This window comes from Drosophila suzukii, chromosome 2R (genome assembly GCF_043229965.1).
Source record: "Drosophila suzukii chromosome 2R, CBGP_Dsuzu_IsoJpt1.0, whole genome shotgun sequence".
In the NCBI taxonomy this organism is placed as follows: Eukaryota; Metazoa; Arthropoda; class Insecta; order Diptera; family Drosophilidae; genus Drosophila; species Drosophila suzukii.
The window spans coordinates 24,118,545-24,132,327 of NC_092081.1; positions in this window are offsets into that span (position 1 = coordinate 24,118,545).

Genomic DNA, 13,783 nt, shown 5'->3' on the forward strand with positions numbered 1-13,783 from the left:
GATGCAAAATACGAGCTCAAAGAAGTGACACACAAAGTTTAGAGTTGAAGTATTTGAATACTTCGCCATACAAAAACCATTCCCATCGTACTACCCCCCTGTTGATAAGCGCGAACACCTTTCAATAAGAGCACAGCCGCTGAATATTTAAAACTGCATTCATTCGAATGTGTTTTTATTGACGCACCCTCGAGGCTGCCCGGATGTGTTGTCCTTTGGGTTTTTCATTCCAATATCCGCCGGTGATAAGTTGAATTATTGAGAAGAGTCTGTGGCGGCGACAAAATGGGCCTTGGTCGATGTCCAGCCAACGGTGTTTTCGATGTTCTTGTCCGTTGTCGGAACTTCCCCATCTCTGGCTTTCTGTCGGCCCTTGATTCGATTTTGGTCCTTGGGGTTGCTATGCCGCCCGCATCAAAGGAAGACGTGATATATTTTATCTGATAATATTTTTTACTCAATGTAGATTTTTATTGGCTTTAATTTATGCTGATTGACAAGTTAATGTTAGTTTTTTTCTTTATTGACGCCGTTTAAACACTCGCGATATGCCATATATATAGAGCATTTGGTTGATTTATGAAAGTCATAACGGAGTGCCTGAGAAATCGTTTAGCGCTGAATTCACGGAGAAATTATATTGATGTAGTGAAACTTGTACACATAAAAAAAGTTATGGATAAAATTGAAAAACGGTTAACATCTATTTAAAATAGACATGTGTGATTTCTTGTTGTATTGGTTACTATTAAATAGTAAAACAAGAGATCGATATAGTCGACGGCCTCGACTGTCAGATACCCGTTACTCAGCTAAGGCGATTGCAAGGGCGATGGAGATAGCGTGCCACCCTGCTGAAAATAAACTTGCGCTGTGCAATAAGCTCTAGAATCTGCATTCTAAATCCCAACATTCTAGCTTTTATAGTTTTTATGATAGGAATAGGAACTTGTATGTCCTTCGTTGTTGTGTGATTAACTATTTCATTGGTCAAATTGGCAATTCGATGGGTTGAGCCCACTTAACTGCAATGTTGGTGAATTTGACCCAATAGTTTTTTTGTGTGTACTTGTCCTCTTTAAGTATATCTAATAACTAGTGGTATTTCCATTTAAAGAAGTTCATAAACTCTTTCTAGCCGACTAATTGAAACCGACCCAACGATGGCCACACAAATATATCATAAATGTCAACCCATTAGACCATCCACTGACGATGGCCAAAGTGCGAGAATGCGTGTCGTATGTAAATTACTACAAATGGAGAAATGGGATTTTGGCAAAAGATCCAAACATGCAAAGGACATCAAAAGGGCGCACGCAATAGTTCGAGTTCGGGTCTTCAAGTGCTAATAAACTACATGCACATTCCAAATGCGCGTTATTAATTTATGGGGGCTAATAGTCGACAAGATAGACATCACATGCAGGGAATCCATATCCTGCCGGTCTAGCTATCTGAATATTTATCAATCGTAACTTCTGTTTGAAGGACTGTAAGGGTGTCACTACCCGCTGGGGCTGTTTCATCGTCAACCCTTTGTCCCTTGTATCACGCGAAAATGTATGGGCATATTTTATTGTCCTGTCCGTCGACCACTGAGTAGTCCACACCCACGAGCACATTGACAATATCACTTCTTGGAAATATATGTGTTCGACCCTGATTATCGGGACAGGCGATACTATTTATATAATTAAGGAAAACATTTTACTAGTTTCCCAAGCCAATTTCTTTTCTTGTTTGCATACCAGCAAGCACACATACAAAATGTCCTTTTATTGTCTCTGAAATTTAATTAACAAAAGGGTCAATTGTCGCGTGTAAGCGGGGTCCTTCTACACAACGTCGCCTAACTTCCCTTTGTGACCAAATAATATTTTTGATTAATTTATGAATTTTCGTGTGAAAATATTTGCTTTCTGTATTTGTTTATATCCTCATGGATCTGCATTGCGTGTCCCTCATAAAAGTTCAAGTTTAATGAGAGAACATTTCAGTAATTACTTTGAATATTTTTAATCGTTTGAAGGTTTTCCATAAAGATCTGAAGAGGGTTGTGAAATAGTTAGATAATTAAATCTTAACTTGTATTTTGGCGACAGTTATCCCAGCAAGAACATGTTTTATTTAAATGGCGTACATTTATTTTAAGATCGCATTATAGTATCGCATTTACCGAGCAACCGTTACTTTAACAAACTATTATCAAAATCAAATTATAACCAAAATCAAATAAATCCTTTGCACACTGTGCTTCCCCTTGGAAGTAAAATCGTCGCCTTCAAGGAAAGTTGACAAAAGTTTCGTCTACGCATAATAAAATCAATAACTGACTTCTGAACTTGTCTATCCATTGTTTTGCTTTGGGTTAGATTAAAGTTTTGGGTTCCACATTTAAATTTGTTATTTAATCGCAAATCGTTTCAAACACAATTGCCAAGAGATTGACATTTAAAAAATATTTGTATGCAAACCAATGCACTGATGATACTTCTTACCTAAGCATCACAATGCGGTGCCCAGCCATGAATTTTTTATGGTCATTTTTAAGCAACACAGCTTTGGACTAGTGCGGCTGCACAAAGATAGCAGTAACCGTTATGGCACAGAATCTCGTCAGCAAACACTGCTGTAGAATCAACCCAAGATAGACGCAGGACTCGAAGCACACTCAACGGCGCTGTCACTGGCAAATGTTTACCCTGTCGAATGAGTAGGAGTCGGTAGCAGAGATGGGAAATGGGCAGGCATGAATAATAAATGCTACAGTACCGTCCAGTTGGAGTATATGCTAAACCGTCAGTAATTGGAGACAACCGAGCACTTAGACATACACGACCACCTCACACCCACCACTTACGATTTTTACACACAACCGGAGAAAAACCCTCTCCCCTAATATGAGCTTTCGCCACGGTAATTAACTTTACAAATCGCATGCAAGTGTGTGATTAATTATTCCAAAACCGGACACTCAAACTCGCAAACCGGACAGTTAACCCATTTCGGCATCGATAAGGGTTGAACCCACAGCTGTGAAAAAGGAGTTGCGGGGGTGTGCTGCAGGGTTTTTGACATTTAAAATTTGTGAAATACATTTGATGAATGTTTGCTCATAAGGCGTAAATTGAAACTATTCTTGACCATGGACCCAAAACTTGTGGCCGTTTGACCACATGCCACTTAGCACATGGTTTGGCAAACGTGCCCCGACCACACCTACTCACATCCCAGTTCAATTTGGACGGTCGCACATATGTTTCCTAGAAAAGGGTTTCTTTGGGTCAGTTTTCTTATCACCATCAAAGTTTTGCATTAATTATGACTTGGTCAACACTTCGTTAATCACACTCGGCCAGGCAAGCGAATTTCTTCTGTCTTGTGGTCAAGGACATGTGCGTGTGTGTACAAGATTTATTAGATGCTTATCGCTAAATTGAAAATTGGGTGTACAATGCCGTGTCGCTTTTAAGGCACGCACGCAGCATCCTTTTCGGGATTCTACCCTCACAACCAAGCAAGTTCTTCGTTGCTTTGCTATGCCTTGTTTTGTATTCAAATTCACATCTCCACTGATCCTTATATTTACAAAACAAGCCCTTGGCATTCATCCTGAACAGCTGTTTATTCCAGTTACCAATTTCTAAAGGTGGTTGAGATACATAGCAGGAAGGGTTAGCTTGGGGTTGTTGACCGTGACAGCATTGCCATTTGCACGTCAATCCAAATTAAGCTGATGCAGAAGGATGATGATTTGGGTCAATTGAAATTAGATTGCATTGGAATGTATGTCATGTATCAAGGCATGGTTCGCGCAAAATTACCTCCAGTTCATTTTTAAATTTTTGCAAAGTTGCTTCTTTTTTTTAAATACAGAGGATGAAACTTGGAAACAAATAAATAAAAAGCAAACAAAATTTGCTTCAAAAAAACTCAAACAGTGGAAAAACTTGCGTTGCCTCAAGTGGAAACAGCAAGAAAAAACTTATTATAAGCACATAATAATACACGCGTATGTCTGCCTGCAGCCGTATAGTCCTTTATCCTTCATAATTTGCGGGTCTGTTTGTTGCTGCTGCTGATGATGAAGAGCCCACTACAGCTGCAATGTGAACCCAAAGCAGAAAAAGTGTAAAAAGTTCTCTTTCCTTTCTCCATGCAAAACAACTGCCTTGGGTGCCCATTTCCTTTAGTTTTCCCAGTTGAGTGGCAAAAAGTTAATGGATTGTTAGCTTGCGGTTTCCTTGGTATCTGCAATTAAAACGCGAGGATGTTGGGTCCTTTCTTTAAGGATTCTTACGTTCTTTCGTGCTTCGTTTAAAGTTAATAAAATTGAGTTTCAAGTGCACGTTACTCAGAATGTACTAAATACCCAGGAAATATAGGAGCACACGCATTACACAGATAAGGAAAAGGTTTTCTTGTCCCTCGCTTCTCCCTGAGAACAGTGTTACTTCTTTTTAAATTAAATTCCCGATCTACTACCTGCTGCATTAGAGAGTGAATTTTTAATTCAAGTAACTTAAAATTCTTAAATTAATTAGATAACGTTTCGCGTCGCCCAATATTACAATATGTAAGAAATAAAAAAATCGATAACCTACATCTGAAGCATCTAAAAAAAGTGGAGAACAATAGCTGCTGAACAAAGCAGAAACAACAATAATTAAAGTCCTAAAATGAGTAACAACCCTCGATTCGGCAGTCGAAATTTTTATGCACGGCATACGTGTGTTTATACCCTGCAGTAATAGAGGACTGTGGTATATTACATTTTGTAATTGCACAGTAAATTTAGCCGAAATTTCAAAACAAGAAATTTATTTCAAGCAAGTCAATAGGGTTTTAAGTAGTGACTTTAAGCCAATATCGTTCTAAATTTACATTATAGTTCTAAGGCCCTATTTTAAATATAAATTGGTTAAAAAATATGTAATATTGTCTACCCATACTAAGAGTATTACAATTTCAGTTAGATGTTTATTCTAAAATCAGTTTAATAGCCAGGAGTATCGAAAAAGCCGTTTTTGTGTTCATAAATATAAGCCGAAAGCACCCGTCTAAAAAAGTATCTAATTATTACAGTTTTTCCTCCACGGTCGATAATTGCTAATATTTTAATAATCGAATTTAGTCATCACCATCAAAGACACATAGACACGTGTCCTTTTAGGTAAACATATGATGTCGCATCACCTCAGTTAGAAAAAAGGTTCTTAAGGCGACTTTGTGTTCAAAGTGTCACTGTCCGTCCTTTTCTGTCCACTCCCAACCAACTTTTGCACAAAGAGGGATTTTGGGGTTCTTTGGCCACGCCAGACGCATATGCTAATTAAGCAATTAATATTTGTGGGCGAGACAACTTAATTTATTTACAAAGAAAACATATTTTTCCCTATGAAATGTGATATTAGTTCTTGGTCCTTTTCCACTCCTCTTTTGGTTTTAAGTCACCCGGCAAGACAATAAACTTATCACATGTTACCCATTGCCCCGGGCCAGAAACTTTAGCAGCCAGTTTGATTTGCGGTCGTCCTGGATTTGTCCTTTGCACGTACAGAGCTTGCCTGTCAGGACACTGATATGCGACTCAGCCCCTTTTCTATTCCTTATGAAATTTAAGTATTTCATCAACTTCCGTTGCATAGTCAGCAATAATATTTTCTTAGACACATTCTGAACTGCAAATAGGTCGGTCTCGGGCACTGTTTTTGCGGTCACAGCCGGTGGCTTTGTTGAGCATGTGCGGGTTCTTAAAGACCCAAGCCAAGTGCATATAGACACTCGAGCTCCTGTGTCTTGGGGCAGCATTTGTCAGACGCCAAAGTAAAATAAGTTGAGTTGGGCTGCGGTTTTTCTGACAGATTTGATTAAGTTGGTCCGTCGGATTGGGATAGCTAAGTGAGCAAGAAACAAGGAGCTGTATTATCTTAAAGTTCTAAACTTAATAATAGCATAATAAATGAAAACCTACATATATGTTAGGTTATAATATAACTAATAAAATACTTGATTATACTCTAGAAGAGGGAAAAGTTACACTTTATCATAAAGAAATAAATAAAATAATCTCTTGTAATAAAATTTCAAAGTTGCAACCTTTGCTATAAAAATCATTGTTTTGAACTTTATTTGGCAGAGATTTGGGAATTACTAAATACAACCAAAAGCATGCGAAAGCTGAATTTAAATAGGAAATTAAATTCAGCATGCCGTTAAAGTTATGTTTTTTGTAATCATTCTTTAATACACACAGATGGGACCGATTTATGATTTATGCCCCCGCTTTCAATTTTCTTTTGGATTTTCCCTACAGCTCACCCTTTCTGTCTGTTCATCCTTTCGCTTGATTAAGATTAGAAAGCGCCAAATATCATATCCTATTCTTTTCGACTAAACAAAAGGAGTGCCTTATATACATCAAATTTGGTTTGCCTTCTTTGGTGGTTAACAGAGCGCTCCTAAAAAGGGATTGAATCAGAAAGCCAAAAATTAATATTGATGTTTTTCTTTTTTTGCTAGGCTGCTCGGAAATTCAAACGCTTGAAGGTAGTGTGGACCTTAACAAATGTTTGGATTATTAAAATGTAACAATGAAAGGATGTCTGCAGAACACTGGAATATTTTGACATTTCATAAACTGAAGTGACTTGCTCCTGCACATGTTCACAACGATGTTTCTTTTAATTCTCGGTACTTATAATCGTTCTACCATGCACAAATACAAAAGACTGCGCGAAATATAATTACTTCGAGCAACACAAGTTACTGCTTCACCAAAAGTTTTATTTCATACACTTGATTTTTATATATTATAACTCATCACAAACATTGGGACCTTTTGGGTATATTTTGGGTTTCATAAAAACCAGAGAAAGAATATTTTATAATAAATTGAAAAATTAAAATTGAAATTAAAAAATTAAATAAGTGTAGCAATTATTTATTACTATTCAATTTCATTTTGATCATGGTCTCTACCTTAGGAAGTATTTAAAATTAATAAATTTATATTAAATTAATTACATGGGAGCACAACATTTATACTAACCATTTCTACTTCATGATATTATTATTTCTTGACTACCAAACTTATTTTTCTGATCGACGGAAGGATACACAGACAGACATTGCTAGACTCGGCTAGAAAATATATTATTTATGGGGTCGGAAACGCTTCTTTCTACCTGCTACATATGTACATACGAATAAAGTATCTTCCTACATATTAAAAATAATAGTCAATGCTCAACAAAAAACATGTAGGTTTGACAAAAATAACTTGTCGAGCAATCAGGGCAATATAAAGAGTTTATATACAGGGAATATAATAATATTCACTAATCGGCAGACAAATAGATTGTTGTTTTCAAGAATATGTTTTTATAATAATTATATTTAAATATATTAGTAATTAGCCCAACATCTAAAAAAAAACAAGAGAAACCGAACATGGAAGTGGGTTGAAAATTTCAACTCATTTTAAAGGAAAATCTTAAATGTAGATTATTAGAGAATTTAACCACAAATTCAAAGAGGTATCCCACTTTAATATCGGTTTCCAATACCTCAAGATATGAATTATTGAAGTGCAATTTTGGCTTCCTATTATGAACCCCATTGAAAACACAAAGAAATCGAACATGGAAATGGGTTAAAAATTTGAACTCAATTTAATAAATAATCTTGAATGTCGATTATAAGAGAATTAAGCGACAAATTCATAGAGGTATCCCACTTCAAAATCGGAATCCAATGACTAAAGATATGGGTTATAGAAGTGCAATTTTGGGTTCCCATTCTGAAAACCATCGATTACACAAAGAAATCAAATATGGAAATGGGTTAAAAATTTGAACTTCGTTAAAAAAAAAATCTTAAATGTAGGTTATTAGAGAATTAGACCACAAATTCATAGAGGCATCCCAATTCAAAATCGGTATCCAATGACTCAAGATATGAATTATAGAAGTGCCATTTTTGGTCCCCATTTTGAAAACCATTGAAAACACAAAGAAATCGAACATGGAAAGAAATTAAATTTTTGAACTTAATTTAAAAGATAATCTTAAATGTAGGTTATTAGAGAATTAAACCACAAATTCATAGAGGTATCCCACTTCAAAATCGATATCCAATGACTAAAGATATTGATTATAGAAGTGCAATTTTGGGTTCCTATTATGAAAACCATTGAAAACACAAAGAAATCGAACATGGAAAGGGGTTAAAAATTTGAACTTCATTTAAAAGATAATCTTAAATGTAGGTTATTAGAGAATTAAACCACAAATTTATAGAGGTACGTCACTTCAAAATCGGTATCCAATTACTCAAGATATGGATTATAGAAGTGCAAATTTGGGTTTCTATTCTGAAAACCATTGAGAACACAAAGAAATCGATCATGGAAATGGGTTAAAAATTTGAACTTCATTTAAAAGAAAACCTTGAATGTAGATTATTAGAGAATTTAACCACAAAATCATAGAGGTATCCCACTTCAAAATCGGTATCCAATGACTCAAGATATGAATTATAGAAGTGCCATTTTTGGACCCCATTTTGAAAACTATTGAAAACACAAAGAAATCGAACATGGAAATGGGTTACAAATTTGAACTTCATTTAAAAGAAAACCTTGAATGTAGATTATTTGAGAATTTAACCACAAATTCATAGAGGTATCCCACTTCAAAATCGGTATTTAATGACTCAAGATATGAATTATAGAAGTGCCATTTTTGGTCCCCATTTTGAAAACCATTGAAAACACAAAGAAATCGAACATGGAAATGGGTTACAAATTTGAACTTCATTTAAAAGAAAACCTTGAATGTAGATTATTTGAGAATTTAAGCACAAATTTATAGAGGTATCCCACTTCTAAATCGGTATCCAATGACTCAAGATATGAATTATAGAAGTGCCATTTTTGGTCCCCATTTTGAAAACTATTGAAAACACAAAGAAATCGAACATGGAAATGGGTTAAAAATTTGAACTTCATTTAAAAGAAAACCTTGAATGTAGATTAATTGAGAATTTAACCACAAATTCATAGAGGTATCCCACTTCAAAATCGGTATCCAATGACTCAAGATATGAATTATAGAAGTGCCATTTTTGGTCCCCATTTTGAAAACCATTGAAAACACAAAGAAATCGAACATGGAAATGGGTTACAAATTTGAACTTCATTTAAAAGAAAACCTTGAATGTAGATTATTTGAGAATTTAACCACAAATTCATAGAGGTATCCCACTTCAAAATCGGTATCCAATGACTAAAGATATGGGTTATAGAAGTGCACTTTTGGGTTCCCATTCTGAAAACCATTGATAACACAAGGAAACCAAATATGGAAATGAGTTAAAAATTTGAACTTTGTTCAAAAAAAAATCTTAAATGTAGGTTATTAGAGAATTAAAACACAAATTCATAGAGGTATCCCAATTCAAAACCGGTATCCAATGACTCAAGATATGGGTTATAGAAGTGCAATTTTGGGTTCCCATTCTGAAAACCATTAAAAACAAAAAGTAATCAAACATGAAAATCGGTTAAAAATTTGAACTTAATTTAAAAGATAATCTTGAATGTAGATTATAAGAGAATTAAGCCACAAATTCATAGAGGTATCCTACTTCAAAATCGGAATCCAATGACTAAAGATATGGGTTATAGAAGTTCAATTTTGGGTTCCCATTCTGAAAACCATTGATAACACAAAGAAACCAAATATGGAAATGAGTTAAAAATTTGAACTTTGTTAAAAAAAAAATCTTAAATGTAAGTTATTAGAGAATTAAACCACAAATTCATAGAGGTATCCCAATTCAAAATCGGTATCCAATGACTTAAGATATGAATAATAGAAGTGCCATATTTGGTCCCCATTTTGAAAACCATTGAAAACACAAAGAAATCGAACATGGAAAGAAATTAAATTTTTGAACTTAATTTAAAAGATAATCTTAAAAGTAGGTTATTAGAGAATTAAACCACAAATTCAGAGAGGTATCCCACTTCAAAATCGATATCCAATGACTAAAGATATTGATTATAGAAGTGCAATTTTGAACAAAAAGAAATCGATCATTGAAATGGGTTAAAACTTTGAACTTCATTTAAAAGAAAACCTTGAATGTAGATTATTTGAGAATTAAACCACAAATTTATAGAGGTACCCCACTTCAAAATCGGTATCCAATTACTCAAGATATGGATTATAGAAGTGCCATTTTTGGTCCCCATTTTGAAAACTATTGAAAACACAAAGAAAGCGAACATGGAAATGGGTTACAAATTTGAACTTCATTTAAAAGAAAACCTTGAATGTAGATTATTTGAGAATTTAACCACAAATTCATAGAGGTATCCCACTTCAAAATCGGTATCCAATGACTCAAGATATGAATTATAGAAGTGCCATTTTTGGTCCCCATTTTGAAAACTATTGAAAACACAAAGAAATCGAACATGGAAATGGGTTAAAAATTTGAACTTCATTTAAAAGAAAACCTTGAATGTAGATTATTTGAGAATTTAACCACAAATTCATAGAGGTATCCCACTTCAAAATCGGTATCCAATGACTCAAGATATGAATTATAGAAGTGCCATTTTTGGTCCCCATTTTGAAAACCATTGAAAACACAAAGAAATCGAACATGGAAATGGGTTACAAATTTGAACGTCATTTAAAATAAAACCTTGAATGTAGATTAATTGAGAATTTAACCACAAATTCATAGAGGTATCCCACTTCAAAATCGGTATCCAATGACTCAAGATATGAATTATAGAAGTGCCATTTTTGGTCCCCATTTTGAAAACTATTGAAAACACAAAGAAATCGAACATGGAAATGGGTTAAAAATTTGAACTTCATTTAAAAGAAAACCTTGAATGTAGATTATTAGAGAATTTAACCACAAATTCATAGAGGTATCCCACTTCAAAATCGGTATCCAATGACTAAAGATATGGGTTATAGAAGTGCTATTTTGGGTTCCCATTCTGAAAACCATTGAAAACAAAAAGAAATCAAACATGGAAATCGGTTAAAAATTTGAACTTTGTTTTAAAAAAAAATCTTAAATGTGGGTTACTAGAGAATTTAACCACAAATTCAAAGAGGTATCCCACTTTAATATCGGTTTCCAATACCTCAAGATATGAATTATTGAAGTGCAATTTTGGCTTCCTATTATGAACCCCATTGAAAACACAAAGAAATCGAACATGGAAATGGGTTAAAAATTTGAACTTAATTTAAAAGATAATCTTGAATGTAGATTATAAGAGAATTAAGCGACAAATTCATAGAGGTATCCCACTTCAAAATCGGAATCCAATGACTAAAGATATTAATTATAGAAGTGCAATTTTGGGTTCCTATTATGAAAACCATTGAAAACACAAAGAAATCGAACATGGAAAGGGGTTAAAAATTTGAACTTCATTTAAAAGATAATCTTAAATGTAGGTTATTAGAGAATTAAACCACAAATTTATGGAGGTACCCCACTTCAAAATCGGTATCCAATTACTCAAGATATGGATTATAGAAGTGCAAATTTGGGTTTTTATTCTGAAAACCATTGGGAACACAAAGAAATCGATCATGGAAATGGGTTACAAATTTGAACTTCATTTAAAAGAAAACCTTGAGTGTAGATTATTTGAGAATTTAACCACAAATTCATAGAGGTATCCCACTTCAAAATCGGTATCCAATGACTCAAGATATGAATTATAGAAGTGCCATTTTTGGTCCCCATTTTGAAAACTATTGAAAACACAAAGAAATCGAACATGGAAATGGGTTAAAAATTTGAACATCATTTAAAAGAAAACCTTGAATGTAGATTATTTGAGAATTTAACCACAAATTCATAGAGGTATCCCACTTCAAAATCGGTATCCAATGACTCAAGATATGAATTATAGAAGTGCCATTTTTGGTCCCCATTTTGAAAACCATTGAAAACACAAAGAAATCGAACATGGAAATGGGTTACAAATTTGAACGTCATTTAAAATAAAACCTTGAATGTAGATTAATTGAGAATTTAACCACAAATTCTTAGAGGTATCCCACTTCAAAATCGGTATCCAATGACTCAAGATATGAATTATAGAAGTGCCATTTTTGGTCCCCATTTTGAAAACTATTGAAAACACAAAGAAATCGAACATGGAAATGGGTTAAAAATTTGAACTTCATTTAAAAGAAAACCTTGAATGTAGATTATTAGAGAATTTAACCACAAATTCATAGAGGTATCCCACTTCAAAATCGGTATCCAATGACTAAAGATATGGGTTATAGAAGTGCTATTTTGGGTTCCCATTCTGAAAACCATTGAAAACAAAAAGAAATCAAACATGGAAATCGGTTAAAAATTTGAACTTTGTTTTAAAAAAAAATCTTAAATGTGGGTTACTAGAGAATTTAACCACAAATTCAAAGAGGTATCCCACTTTAATATCGGTTTCCAATACCTCAAGATATGAATTATTGAAGTGCAATTTTTGGTCCCCATTTTGAAAACCATTGAAAACACAAAGAAATCGAACATGGAAAGAAATTAAATTTTTGAACTTAATTTAAAAGATAATCTTAAATGTAGGTTATTAGAGAATTAAACCACAAATTCATAGAGGTATCCCACTTCAAAATCGATATCCAATGACTAAAGATATTAATTATAGAAGTGCAATTTTGGGTTCCTATTATGAAAACCATTGAAAACACAAAGAAATCGAACATGGAAAGGGGTTAAAAATTTGAACTTCATTTAAAAGATAATCTTAAATGTAGGTTATTAGAGAATTAAACCACAAATTTATGGAGGTACCCCACTTCAAAATCGGTATCCAATTACTCAAGATATGGATTATAGAAGTGCAAATTTGGGTTTCTATTCTGAAAACCATTGGGAACACAAAGAAATCGATCATGGAAATGGGTTACAAATTTGAACTTCATTTAAAAGAAAACCTTGAGTGTAGATTATTTGAGAATTTAACCACAAATTCATAGAGGTATCCCACTTCAAAATCGGTATCCAATGACTCAAGATATGAATTATAGAAGTGCCATTTTTGGTCCCCATTTTGAAAACCATTGAAAACACAAAGAAATCGAACATGGAAATGGGTTACAAATTTGAACTTCATTTAAAAGAAAACCTTGAGTGTAGATTATTTGAGAATTTAACCACAAATTCATAGAGGTATCCCACTTCAAAATCGGTATCCAATGACTCAAGATATGAATTATAGAAGTGCCATTTTTGGTCCCCATTTTGAAAACCATTGAAAACACAAAGAAATCGAACATGGAAATGGGTTACAAATTTGAACTTCATTTAAAAGAAAACCTTGAATGTAGATTATTTGAGAATTTAACCACAAATTCATAGAGGTATCCCACTTCAGAATCGGTATCCAATGACTAAAGATATGGGTTATAGAAGTGCAATTTTGGGTTCCCATTCTGAAAACCATTGAAAACAAAAAGTAATCAAACATGGAAATCGGTTAAAAATTTGAACTTAATTTAAAAGATAATCTTGAATGTAGATTATTAGAGAATTTAACCACAAATTCATAGAGATATCCCACTTTAAAATCGGTATCCAATACTTCAAGATATGGATTTTAGAAGTGCAATTTTGGGTTTCCATTCTAGAAACCATTGAAACACACAAAAAAAATCAAACATGGAAATGGGTTAAAAATTTGAACTTTATTTAAACGAAAATCTTA